Genomic DNA, 13,612 nt, shown 5'->3' on the forward strand with positions numbered 1-13,612 from the left:
AATTATTGATACATACAAGAAATTTATTGATACATACAAGAAATTAAGATCATCATGATGAGTGAGAAAAAATTCTAAAATATCACATGCTATGATTCCATTTCTATAATATTCTTAAAAAGACCCAAAGTATAGCAATGGAGAAGAGATTAGTGATTGCAAGGGTTAGAGATGGTAATGGATGGGAAAGGTCTGGGTGTGATTAAAAAGGCATAGCACCAGGGGATCATTGTGCTCATGGAATAGTATTTTGTGTCACTTGTAGTGATGGTTACACATATATACATATTTTATACCAATGTCAGTTCGGGAAACTGAATGAAGAATATACTTGATCTCTTTGTACTATCTTTTAAATTTTCTGTAGATACATAATTCTTTCAAAATAAAAAGTTTCTGTAAAAAACAAAACAGGTCACTTACAAATTAAGCTGACCTTCCATGTAACACTAAATGTCAAAAGACCATAGACTCATGTTTAGTTTTGAATGGAAATGGTTGTGACCCAAGCATTTTATACTTATCAAATAAGTCTTTCATATGTAAAGGAAATAGAAAGATTTGTTTAGTTTCATTCTTTTACTCTACATTGAACTCCCACTCTCTGCCAAACAATATGCTGATGATAAATTAGGGAACACCTTATAAAGCCCCCCAAATCTTATGGTGTTTCCTATAAATAAATAAATAAATAAATAAATATTTTAAAACTGAAATAGATTCCATAAAAAAGACAAATAGCCATGATTTAGAATAAAATGAGAGAAGCTAGCTTAGAAGATGTGATAATCACTATTGCTTTCCTGTCTCAACCACTCCTATTCCTTTTCTTTGTTGATAGAAATCAATTCTCACCATAGAGGCTGAGAAAGCTAACCATGCACTTTCCCCAACTCCTTTGCAATTAGAAGGTAGGTCTATGACCCCACGGCTGGCCAATGGGATCTAAGAAATTTGCTGTGAGGTTTTGTTGGAAATGTTTCCCTCCTTGATAGAAATGTAAAAGAAATTTTTCTTCTTTCTTTCTTTTTGGTATAGTTGTATGGGAGTTTGATGCCCAGGGCTATGGCAACCACCTGAGAAGAACAAGTGAGGGATAAAAACCAAAATGCTCTCTGCTAAGCTGGGCGTGGTGGCACATACCTGTAATCCCAGCACTTGGGAGGCTGAGGCAGGAGGATCACTGTGAATTTAAAACCAGCCTAAACTACATAGCAAGACCCTGTTTCAAAAAATTCTCCAACATTTTCTGTTATTAAGCCACTATTGTCTGTTGGAGGAAAATCATCTTACCAGAAGAAGACAAAATGTACGGTAGTAATGAATTGATAGCCAGATATATCAAACTCAGGACAGGGAAAACAAGGACCAAAAGCAGATATCTAGTCATACATAGGTCTTAGCAAGAAATAAAGTTCAAGAAATTGAAGCTGTCATTAAGGTATTTAGTCACATTTAGGTTCTGGCCAGAAGGAAATCTCATTTTCATTCCAAGCTAATAGATCAGACTGCAAAAGACAAGGCTCTGCAGGACATGGTGATTATGTCATCAGCCCTGATCATCTTGGCTACTGCCATTCACAGCAAGCTGGGTCTGCCAGGTATCCTACACCCTACCTTCCTAGGAGTAAAGGGGTTCTGAACTGGAGTATTATAAACAGTGCAGCCAGGATCTTTGCAACAGGGCTTGACAAACCCTTTGTGCATCAGGTTTACCCCATCCAGCCCATGGTCACAGCCCCCATTGCAGAGTTTGAGCCTGCATCCACTCCCTCAGTCCTTGCCTGGCAGAACCACTCCATTAGCACAACCACACTTGACCTGTTGGAATTCTCAGCTTTTCATAAATAGCACCAAAACCCAGACTCCATAACAAATACCTCTTCATGCACATTAGGTATGTCAACCATTCTTACACAGATCCATTGTTCAAATTAGTACACATTCATCATATTTATGACAAATTTCCTAAAAAGAACTATTTGTAAAGGATCCTCAAAATGTTTTCTTCCTTGTAAAACTCTGGTATGACTTAAAGTGCAATATTCAAGATGATGCAGGGCTTTTATGGTATAACCAGTCAATACAAGTTCTGAAAATACGACAGTCAACTGTTCCACCAAAGTGTGCTCATTTGGGAAGCAAGTAGCAGTAGAAAAAGTAGAGATAGAGTATGTAAAGATTCAGGTGACCAATTTGTATACAGAATAAATCACCTCCTGATGTGTGAATACATTATAAATTTCATCCACAGGTTCAAATACTTACCAGAGAAATATATGTACAATGAACAGTGTTAGAAAACTTCATAATTTTATTGGTGGCAGCAGCAGGAATACACAAGAAACTCTCCTCCTCATGGCCTGTGTATTTGAATTTTCAAATAATGAACAAAGAGCACAACATTATATTTACAGGTTTGTAAAGGAGTGAATATGGTTATTTATATAAATATAGGTATCTGTATACACACACACATGTGCTCACCTCAGCCACCGCACAGCCCCCCCCCCCCGCCTCTCCATTATTGAATGAACCACACCACACAGGTAGTGCCCTGGCTCTGAGAAAAGTCATTTTTCAGGTATTCATACTATCACTGTAGCTGTGAAGTTCTGATACAGTTGTAAAAAGAGAAATCATGTTGTTTCCATATGTTCTTCAGATCTCCAGCACACAATTCTTCAAGAAAGGTGAACCTCAACAACTCAAGTCTTGCTCTGCGGAGACTCTTATTCAGGTAGAAAATTTTGAGCATTGGCCACAGGACATTTGCTGCCTTTATACAAATGTATTTAGTTTTCTTTTTTCCAACATAAAATACTTGTTTTAACATAGAAGTAAAATTAATCTTTAAATGTAAATATAAATTAGTACAAAAAACTATGAATCCTTGCACTTCTCTTTGTAACTAATTAAGGTGGAAATTTGAAAGACTGTAATTCACTAATTTTTTAAATGAAACTTTCTTTTTGAAACCAAATTTTAAACTGTACCCTAGGAAATGCCTGGTAAAATAGAAACATTTCATCCACTGGAAGATAGAATAGGTAAAACTCTTGAAGACATAGGTGTAGGCAAAGACTTTATGAACAAAACCAATTGCACAGGAAATATTTGTTTGTTTGGGGTTTTTTTTTTTTTTTTGGTACCTAGGATGGAACTCAGGACCTTGTGGTTGTGAGGCCAGCTCCAGAACCACTGAGCTAAATCCCAGGCCCTGCCCAGGAAATATTACAAAGAATCAAAAATTGGGATCTTGTCATATTAAAAAGCGTTTGCACTGCAAAAAGAAAAATAGGGAGACCATGTCTCCAAAAGCCAAAAACAAACAAAATATACAATTGTACTAATGTAATGATTGATTATCAAATGAAAAAAACATGGCTCTTTTGCAATAGGTAAATAATGAAAAATCTTTTTAAAAAAAAGAATGGAAAGAAATGTGACTGTGGAGAAAATTCAAATCATGAGAGACATTGCAAATGACACACTATGGTGCACATATAGTAATTGGGGGTGGTGGACTGACCATTTGACAAAACAGTTAATCTCCTTGGCATATGACTCCTTTAGGTAGCTCATTCCACATTCCTCATGTCCCAGTTGAATCTTCAATGTAGCAAAATAAAACTACAGAAAATATAAAATTCCTCTTTTCCCCTTTTTATGAAATACCATTCAGAGACAACCTGTCTCTAAAGCCAGTGATAGGGGAACATAAGCACCTTCTTCAGAATGAGCAGAGACAAGTTTAAGCTCATGAGAAAACACAAAAACTTAAGAGATGAGACCATTCTGAGGAAATGCTTACCTTTGAAACAGACATGTTTCAATAATAGATGGTAATTTTAGAAATTTTTAAGTTAATATCCTCAATGGTATTTGAGAAGATGTTTCATCTCTGAAGAGGTAACTTACTTTCAGATGAAAGATATGGTTATTGAATTTGAAAATGCAATAGAGACAATGACCAGTACATTGGATATTGTCACAAAACAAGTCAGTTATTTAGATTATAGATTCAAGAAATTCTATAATTTTAATACATACAGATAAATATGATAAGTCAAAAGAAAAGCAACATAAAAAATTACATTGGTAAGAAAAACAATCCTACAAGAATCCAGGCAACAGAAAGCAGGCTAGCCAAGAAAGAAAAAGTCAGGTCAACCTCAGATTTCTCTTCCACGCCACTAAGTGTGAGAACACAATTAAGCAATCCCTAGGAGCTTGGGTGGAATCCAAGATTGTGACCCAGAAAATGTATAGCACACTAAGATATCACTCACCCAAGAGGGCAGAAAAGACATTCCCGGACATACAGGGACTCAGAAGGTAAACATGTAGCTATATAGCTTCTTGGAGGAATGCTGAACACATGCCCCAAACTGGATCAGTCAGTATACTGAGAACTGGGACCCTGAGAGATTGATCAAGAAGACAACTCTGGACACTTGAATTGAAAGGTCATTTAGAATCAGGTTAGGAGTTACTGAATTGTAAACCTGTATGATATTATGACATACAAATTTGTGGGGTTTATCCTTGATTCCTGATTCCTAACTCCCTCCTCAAGGCAGATCATAAAAATTCTAATTTATTCAGCCCTTCTCTGACCAATTTTGTCTGATAGTAGAAGATAAGACCCTCATTTAAGTTCAAGTCTTGCCCCATACTGGAGAGGAAGGAATGCTGCACAAAGAGGACAGGAAGAATCAGGACAGGCCTTGCAGAGTTTCCCTACACAGTCTGTCAGCCTTAGATATGCAATGAAGTCTCCATGAAAACCCAAAAAGACAAGGTTTGGAGAGCGTCCAGGTGGTTGAACATGTGGAATTTCCTGGAGGGTGATGCACCTAGGGAGGGCTTGGAAGTTCCACATTCCTTTCCCCACACCTTAACCTACATATCTATTCATCTATATCCTCTGTAATATCCTTAATAATAAACCAGTAAATATGAAAGTTTCCCTGAGTTCTATAAGCTGCTCAAACAAAGTATTCAAACCCAAGGAAGGAATTGTGGGAAATCTGATTTATAGCTGATTGGACAAAAGCACAGGGAAAACAACTTGTTGCTTATGGCTAGCATCTAAAGTAGGGGAGAGACAGTCTTGGGAGTAAGCCCTCAGTCTGTGGGATCTGAGAATATCTCCAGGTAGACAGTGTCAAAATTGAAGTGGATTAAAGCATACTCAGGTGGCATCTACAGCTGCCAAATTGTTTGTGTTGTGGAGAAAAATCACTAAACGTCTGGTTTCAGAAGTGATGTGTTGTGAATTTGAATTTTGTTCTTTCAACTCAACTTGCAAGTTGAAATTATGATGGAATAGTGAGGATTCTAAGAATCTGATTTGCAGAAAGAAGTAGGATAATGAAGCCAATCCAGAGAGAAAAAAGAGAGAGAGAATGCTTCTTTCTGGTCCTTAGCTATCTATAGAAGTTGTCTGTTGTATTATATTGTGTTAGTTTTATGAAACTCCTTTTGTCATTTTTCATGTTATTTCTGTATTAGTTAATTGTTGGGTTGCAAGTAACAGAAACAAACTTGGATTAGATTACACTAGAAAGTAAATGTTTTATAAGGATACAAGAGGGGCCTGAGAAATCCACAGGCTGGAAAAACTGGGCCCCAGGAAGGAACCAAGATCTAAAACACTGTAGAGTTCAATCACCAGTACCAAATAATAAATAAATAAATAAATAAATAAATAAATAAAACACTGTAGAGAACCCAAGAAGTCCTCACTTTCCATCTCCAATATCTGCTTCTTTATAAATATTTCCTTCATTTGTCACCTTCTTACTGTCAACTGATTCCCAGTGCTTCTTGACCCACAAGGTGATTACCAAAATGACTACCAATAGCTGTTAGGCTATTAACAGACAGCTGGTGAGCTAAGCCTGGAATCTTAGTCTCAGTTTCAAAAGAAAGAGCTTAATTTGTTCTGTTTGGACCAGATGCTCACTCACAGTCCAATCATCTGTGCCTAGAGGACAGGGTCATGTCTACAAATTTAGTGTGTGGGACAGCATACCTGTGTATCCAGGGCGGTTCCAAAGTTCTCCTAAAAAGTGTTGTATTAGTCTATTTGCTGTTATTATAACAAAATACTTCAGGCATGCTAACTTTGTAAAGAAAAGAAGTTTATTTAGCTCACAGTTGTGGAGGTTCAAGAGCAAAACACCTGCACTGACTCAGCTCTGCTGAGGCCTCTCATGGCAGATGGCATCACAACAGCAGAAACAAGAGTTCACACCTCAAAACTGGAAGCTGTAGAGTGATCTGGGAGTCAGGATTGCTCTTATAGCAGTGCTCTCTAGAGAGAATGGGGCTCCCAGGAGATCTAGCTTAATCCATTCAGAGAACCATCAATAACCTAGTGACCAACGAGGCCCCACCAAATAAAAAGATATCATAACCTCCCACATCACCACACTGAAGAACAAGTCAGTCTCCAACACAAGAAACACTGAAGGATATGCTCCAACCATATCCAAAACATAGCAGGTGTCTAGTACAGATTATTTTAATTAAAAATCAATGCATTAAATGACAATAAATGTTGCTGATTAAATAGAGAAATCAGAACACTCATATATTTTTGATGGAAATATAAATGATGTACTGGCTTTGGAAAATAGTTTGGCAGTTCCTCTAATGGTAAACTATAGAGTTGCCATATAAGTTGCCTAGAAATTCCACTCGTATGCATATTCCTGAAAAAAATTGAAAATATATGTCCATGTGAATGCTTGTTCCTAGCAGCATTGTCCATAATAGCCCCAAAGTAGAAACAACTCAAATGTACATCAATCAATGAATAAATTCTGATATACTTAAATAATTTAATATTATTCAGCTATAAGAAGAATGAACTACTGATACATGCAAAAACATGGATAAATCTTGACAACATGTTACATGAAATGTCCATATACTGTAAAAATTTGATTTATATTAAACGTTCAGAAGAGAGAAATACTCCAAGATAAGAAAGAAGTAGTTGACAAGGACTAGAGGAAGGAGGAATAGGGAGAGACTGCTAAGGCATAGGAAGTTTTCTTATGGGATAATGCAAATGTTTTAGAACATTTAATAGCTAAAATTAGGTATTGGTGATAGTCACACAACCTTGTGAATATACCAAAAATACTATATTATACATTTTAAAGGGCAAAATTTTAGTTGTGTGAATGATGTCTCAACAAGGAGGAGAGCCGCTCCCAGTGCAGAGGAGATGAACCTTCTGGGCTGCTGTACCACCACCCCCAGCACCAAGAAGAGGAGCCAACCCCAACACAGAGGAGATAAAACTTCTGGGCCACCATAACACTGCCCCCAGCATCAAGGAGGTGAGTCACGTGGGTGCCAGCAGCACACAACCCCCTTACCCCATTGAAATGAGAAGACAGGTAAACAAGCCACAGAACCAGACTCCCAGATCACCTAAAGCAACCCCAAAGGGAAACAAGATGGAACTATTTGATACTCACCATGTGGACTCCCTGAACAGTCAACAAAGCAGGATCTGGAAAAAATGAAATCAGAAATAATTTCCCAGATAACAGCAGAGATTATGACCATAGTGCAAGACATGGTTAAAAAGTCTAGAGAGGACACACATAAAAAAATAGAGGAGCTGAGAAACATGATGGAATTCCAACATATGAAATAAATGGAATCCATAAAACAGATCTATACAGATTTGCAGAAGATTAAAATCTCCATTGAAAGTATATGCAGCAGAATGAGCCAATGTGAGGACAGAATTTCAGATATAGAAGATAAGACTGCAATTAGTGAACATGAAAAGAAAAATTGCTTTAAAATTGACAGGGACCCCAAGAAATCAACTCAGCAGCTGCTAGACAATGCAAAGAAGAATAACATAAGACTGATCGGAGTCAATGAAGAAACAGGAAAGAATACAGATGACATTAAAAAACTGCTCACAGAAGTGATGGCAGAAAACTTCCCAAGCATGGGAAAAGAACTTGACATACAGATAAGTGAGGCATATAGGACTCCAACTAGCCTTGATCAAAAAAAACCCTACACATAGGCATATAATAGTTAAGATTCCAGAAACCCAACAGAAGAACAAAATTCTACAAGAAGTGAGAGAAGAGAAAAAAAATCACATACAAAGGAAAGCCCATCAGAATAACAGCAGACATTTGAATGCAAACCCCCAAGGCAAGAAGAGCTTGGAGTGATGTATTTCAAGCCCTAAAGGAAAACAGTCTCCAACCCAGATTGATGTACCCTGCAAAACTATCTTTCAAAATTGATGGAGAAATAAGATACTTTCATGACAAAGAGCATGTTATCAACTTCATAAATACCAAGCCAGCACACCAAAAAATTTTAGACAATATCCTAGGAAAAGACAATGAGGATCACAACCCCAGAAAGGCCAGCAGAATGAAACCATGGGGCATGACAAGAAATTAAATGCAAAAGGGGAGAATCCAACAAAAATCAAAAGTCATGACAATGATAAGTCAATATGGATTAGTTATAACCATTAATGTTAATGGTCTCAATTCTCCAATCAAAAGAAATACACTAGCAGAATGGATCAAAAAGCAAGATACAACAATATGCTGCATACAAGAAACACACTTAAATCAAAAGAAATTCATAGAATGAAAGTTAAAGGGTGGAAAACAAAACTCCATGCAACAGGAACCTGAAAAAAAGCAGAGGTAGCCATCCTCTTTGAAATTCAAGTGGATTTCAAACCAACACTGATTAAGAGAGACAGAGAAGGGCACTACATACTAGTAAAGACAACAATCCAAGAGGAAGACATGACAATCATTAATACATATGCACCAAACACTAGTGTGCCCAAATATAAAACAAACACTAACGGGCATGAAAAATCATATAACCACTAACACAATAATAATGGGGGACCTTTATAACCCATGCTCACACAGAGATAGATCAACTAGACAAAAAAAATACTAGAACTCTATCAAACTGTTTTGGTTTTTTTTTGTTGGTTGGTTTTGGTACCAGGGATCGAACTAGGGACATTATGATTACGAGGCAGGCAAAGGAACCACTAAGCTAAATACCTGGCCATCAATCAAACTCTTGAACAAATGATCTTAACAAATGTTTACAGAGTGTTTCACCCCACAAAATCAGAATACACATTCTTTTCAGCTGCATATGGGTTGCTCTCCAAAATAGACCACATACTCACTCATAGAACATATTTAAGAAAGTGCAAAGGAATTAAAGTTATCCCGTGTATATTGTCAGATCATAGTGTGATGAAATTGGAGATCAATAACAAAGGAAACTGCAAGAATTTCATAAACACATTGAAACTGCACAACACACTTCTGAATAACCAGTGGGTCACAGAGGAAATTAAAGAAGAAATCAGACAGCTCCTACAATTAAATGGAAATGACAGGAAAACATATTGAAATATGAGGGACACAATGAAAGCAGCCTTAAGAGGGAAATTCATAGCAGTGAATACTCATATTAGGAAAACAGAGTGAACCCAATTAAACAACCTGATGCTGAACCTCAAGCTTCTAGAAAAAGAAGAGCAGGACAAACCCAAAGCCCATAGAAAGGAGGAAATTATAAAACTTAGGGCAGAAATCAATGCAATGGAGACTAAGAGAATGACACAAAAAAAATCAATGAAGCCAAGAGTTGGTTCTTCAAAACAATAAACAAAATTGACAAGCCCTTAGATAAACTTATCAGAAAAAGGAAAGAAAAGGCCCAAATCCATGCAATTCAGAATGAAAAGGATGAAATTACAATGGACCCAGCAGAAATCCAGAAGATCATCAATACCTACTTCTAGAATCTATATGCCAATAACATGGAAAACACAAGAAATGGACAGATTCCTAAATACGTATGAATTACCAAAGTTAAATGAAGATGACCTAAAAATTCTAAACAGCCCAATATCAATCAATGAAATTCAAAACGCAATTAAAACATACCAACTAAGAAAAGCCTAGGCCCTGATGGCTTCACTGCTGAATTCTACAAGACATTTAGAGAAGATCTATTGCCACTACTCTTTAAACTCTTCAATGAAATTGAAAGGGAAGCAATACTTCCAAATTCAGTTCTGGAAGCAAGCATCATCTTGAGCCCCAAAGTGGAGAAAGACTCAATCAAAAAAGAAAACTATAGACCAATCTCACTAATGAACATAGATGCAAAAATCCTTAATAAGATACTGGCAAATAGAATGCAGAAGATCATCAGAAAGATCATACACCTTGACCAAGTGGGATTCATTCCGGGGATGTAGAGATGATTCAACATATGCAAATCAATCAGTGTAATACACTATATTAATAAAGCCAGGGACAAAAACCATATGATCATCTCAATAGATGCAGAAAAAGCATTTGACAAAACCCAACGCTCATTTGTGATAAAAACCCTGCAAAAAATTGGAATAGATGGTCTCTACCTCAATCTTATAAAAACCATCTATGAAAAACCAACAGCCAATATCATACTAAATGGTCAAAAACTAAAATCCTTAACACTAAAATCAGGAACAAGACAAGGTGTCCATTGTCACCACTCCTGTTCAATATAGTCTTGTAAACATTAGCCATGGCAATTACACAAGAGAAAGAAATAAAAGGAATAGAGAAAGGAAATGAAGAAGTCAAATTGTTATTATTTTCAGATGACATGATGCTCTATATAGAAGACCCCAAGAACTCCACCAAAAGTCTTCTAGACTTGATAACCAAATTAGTTATAGTACCTGGATACAAGGTGAACACACAAAAATCAATAGCTTTCCTCTACACGAACAACAGACTCACTGAGACAGAAATAGGGCAAACAATTCCTTTCACAATAGCTTCCAAAAAACTGAAATACCTAGGAATCAACCTAACAAAAGAAATCAAAGACCTCTTTTCTGAAAGCTATAGTACTCTCAAAAGAGAGATTGAAGATGATATCAGAGAATGGAAAGACAGCCCCTGTTTCTGGCTGAGAAGAATCAACATAGTGAAAATGGCCATACTTCCAAAACTGCCACAGAGATACAATGCAATCCCAATTGAAATCTCAGCAGGATACTTCATGGTTCTTGAGAAAACTATCCAAAAATTCATTTGGAACAGGAAGAGACTGAGAATACCAAAAGCAATTCTAGGCAATAAAGACAAGGTAGGGGGTATCACAACCCCTGACTTGAAACTATACTACAAAGCTACTGTGATAAAAACAGCATAGTAATGGCAAGGAAACACACCTGAAGACCAGTGGAACAGATTAGAAGATGCAGAAATGGCTCCAGACACACTCAGCTTCCTCATCTTTGACAAAGGAGCCAAACACCCTCACTGGAAGAAAGATAGCCTCTTTAATAAATGGTGTTGGAAAAATTGGGTTTCAACTTGCCAGAGATTAACACTAGACCTATATCTCTCACCATGCACTCAACTAAAATTGAAATGGATTAAACATTTACATATTAGAACAAAAATGCTGAACCAGTTGGAACAGCTGTAAGGTAGAACTCTTAAAGACAGTGGTGTAGAAAAAGATTTTATGAACAAAACCTGTTATCCATAAACTAGTACAAATGATCAAGAAGTGGGACCTATTCTCATTAAAAAGCTTCTGCACAGCAAGAGAAATGAACATCAGAGTGGAGAAACAACTCACAATGTGGGAAAAAATTTTCACCTGCTGTTCCTCAGAAATCTATAGATTTCTATAGAATCTATAAAGAACTTAAAAATCAGACCTCCCAAATTTAAAGAGTCAATCCAAAAATGGTCATCTGAAATGAACAAACATTTCTTAGACAAAGAAGTAGAAATAGGAAATAAGCATATGAAAAAATATTCAACATCACTGGTCATTCAAGAGATGCAAATGAAAACAATGCTGAGATGCCACCTCACTCCAGAAAGAATGGCTGCTATCATGAAATCAATCAATAATAAATGCTGGTGGGGCTGTGGTAAAAGAGGAACCCTGCTCTACTGCTGCTGGGAGTGTAGACTGGTGCAACCACTGTGGAAATCAGTATGGAGATACCTCAAAGAACTAGGACTGGAAGTCCCATTTGGCCCAGCTCTTCCCCTGCTGGGTATCTTCCCCAAAGAATTAAAAGAATCCTACCACAGTGATATATGTGCACCCATGTTCATAGCAGCACAATTTGTAATAGCTAAAACTTGGAAGCAGCCCAATTGCCCATCAACTGGAGACTGGAAAAAGAAAATGTGGGGTTTTTTTTATAAAATGGAGTAGTACTCAGCCATAAAAAATGAGAAATTGGAGACATTTATAGCTAAATGGATGCACATTGAGGTGAAACTCTTAAGTGAAATAAATAGGACACACATGTATAAATACCAAATAGTTTCTTTAGTGTGAGAAACTGAAAATGTCAATAAGGACTAAAAGTTAAAATAGATAATGTGAAATAGGAAGAAAAGGGGCAAAGGGGAAGGGGAAGTGGGAGGAGTAGGGGAAAGGAAAGAAGGGAATGGAGTTAATATGAGAAAATGAAAAAATGGAAACAAAGTCTTTGTAAGTAGGGAGGGATGGAGGGGTTGAAGGGAGGGCAGGGGAAGGGGGAAAAATTTAGAACCAAGAGAGATTATGTAAAGGTGCAAATTTCCAATGATGAATGTCATATTGTATACCTAAAATGTACCAATAAAATTAATTTTAAAAATAGAGACAAAAATTTTAGAAAATTATGTCTCAACAAAAAATTGTATGAGAAAATAATTAATATTGAAAGTCCTCAAAAAATAAAACCATGCCAGATATGAGCCATGACCTACATAGTCAGTGGCTTCTGTAAGGAGCAGTGAAGCCATAGAGCCTCCAATTGGCCTTGTTGGTTCAGCAGGAGCAGGAATGGGCCACAGGGGAACCATGATCTTAAGGGCTCAGTCCTTGGGCCAGTAGGACACCAAGGACCTGGAATAAAGTCACCTAGGACACCCCTCTGATAATATTGTCTTGGCAAGGCAGGAGAAAATGGAAGAGTAGCAATCAGCAAAATACACCTTCTCTAGAACCCAGAATCTACACACCTGAAAAATAACAACTTGATGAAGAGAAAAAAGTAGTACATATCCAGGAGTTGGTGGGGAGCTAACAGGAAAATTAAAAATTACAAAGAAGCTGGAAAAGTTAAGCACAATTCAGAGAAAAGTGTGCAGCAGTCTGGAAAGTTCATTCCAACTCCTGGAGAAGGAAACCAATCTCCACAGAGAGAAGGTAAGACCCTAGGGTTGGCAGATCCAAGGACATACCATAGTCAAAATGTCAGAAGTCCAACACAAGGACAAAAATCTTAAAGCTGTTTTTCAAGAAAGGAACAAATCACTTATAAATGTAAATGCATTTTTTATGTCTTGTGTCTAGATGCCCCTTCAAAGCCACACATGGTCATAGGATTAAGGGTGTGAATGCTATCCACCCTAAGGGCAAATAACCTGCATACAATATAAAGGACAGAAAGAGGCTTGCTGCTAGTTACTTGTAACTTGTTGCTTGCTTGCTTTTGCTGTCTTCTACCTGCCATGGGCTGTTTCTTGTCTGCAATGTTCCCCTGCCA

The 13,612-nt window shown here is 37.1% G+C and overlaps 1 pseudogene; it reads left to right on the plus strand.

Moving 5' to 3' along the window:
- Nucleotides 1–1,534: 1,534 nt before the first annotated feature.
- Nucleotides 1,535–2,433, plus strand: LOC101725820 (transcriptional enhancer factor TEF-1 pseudogene; annotated as a pseudogene).
- Nucleotides 2,434–13,612: the final 11,179 nt, after the last annotated feature.

This window comes from Heterocephalus glaber, unplaced genomic scaffold, assembly GCF_053883595.1.
Source record: "Heterocephalus glaber isolate CG9 unplaced genomic scaffold, H.glaber_assembly_v1.0 deba00001545, whole genome shotgun sequence".
NCBI classification, from domain to species: Eukaryota; Metazoa; Chordata; class Mammalia; order Rodentia; family Bathyergidae; genus Heterocephalus; species Heterocephalus glaber.